The sequence below is a fragment of the Elephantulus edwardii genome, unplaced genomic scaffold (assembly GCF_000299155.1).
Source record: "Elephantulus edwardii isolate Elephantulus edwardi_28Jun2011 unplaced genomic scaffold, EleEdw1.0 scaffold00072, whole genome shotgun sequence".
Classification (NCBI taxonomy): domain Eukaryota; kingdom Metazoa; phylum Chordata; class Mammalia; order Macroscelidea; family Macroscelididae; genus Elephantulus; species Elephantulus edwardii.
In genome coordinates, this window is record NW_006399822.1 from 14822661 (window position 1) to 14823868 (window position 1208).

A 1208-nucleotide genomic window follows, 5' to 3' on the forward strand; every position below is an offset into this window, starting at 1 on the left:
TCAGATCTGTGGTGACAATTCTATCTTCTATTTCACTGATTCTGTTTTCCATCTCTTCTCCTCTATTTGTATGTCCCTCCATCATGTTGACAGCATCAGAAACCTTAGATTTCAAATACTAGATCACAGTTTCTTCTTTTTCCAATGCCTCTAATGCTTCATTTGTTTTCTCTGCATTGTTTTGGATTGTTTTATTAATCTCCTCCTTATCTTTGCTAGCACTATTGTGTATTTTATCCAGTTTCTTTTTTATCTATTGAAAATATTCAATCATTGTTCTTTTAAAATCACTATCAGAAAGATCCATCAGGCTTCCTGGCTCCAAGAAATCCGTTGCTACTGTGTCTTCTTTGGGGGTTGATATCTTGCTTTGAGCTGGTGGGACAAGTGAAGCACTCTGCTTTCTATGGGTCATTGGTGTGGCAGAGTTCTTCGTGTCTGAGGTGGTAGCTGGTTTTTGATTTGATGTCACTGCTCCAGAAGAAGGTTGGGCAGAAACAAGAGTAAATGAGTAGAGGGTGCGTGCACACTCCAGCGCTCACGTGAGTGGGGAGGGAGGAAGCGCATACTGATACACATGGGGAGGGCCTCAGGAGAACCTAAATAATGAAGGAGGAAGTCTGTTGTTCCCTTTCTGGAATAGCTTCCCCACTCTTTGGAGATGCTCAGGATCTCCCTGTTGTTTGAGTTAGTGGGCCCTACGTACTGAGGCCAGAAACCAGTTTGATTCCCCACGTAACTTAATCCTCAATGGTACATGAATATTTTAGGGGAGGTTGATAAATCTTATAGGTGTGGCAAATATGATTGTCTTCCTAAATGGGTGAGGGCTGTCTGGGTCACAAGCCCTGGCCTGGAACTGCCTCTGGTGTCCTTGCAGATGTCCCAGCAAAGTCCAAGTTTAAAAAGATGGCGTTTCCCCACAGACCTTTGGGAACTGTAGTCAGTACCTGCAGTGGTAGCAGACAGGAAGGCTGGGTTGCCAACCCGGCCTGGAACTGCCTCTGGTATCCTTGCAGATCTCCCAGCAAAGTCCAAGTTTACAAAGATGGCATTTCCCCACAGCTATCTCCATACCTTTTCAACCTATATGCAGAACAGATTGTCCCGGAGGCTGGGCTCTATAAGGAGAAATGCGGGGTCAAGATTGGTGGACGATTTATCAACAATCTACATTATGCAGATGACACAACCCTCCTTGCTGAAAC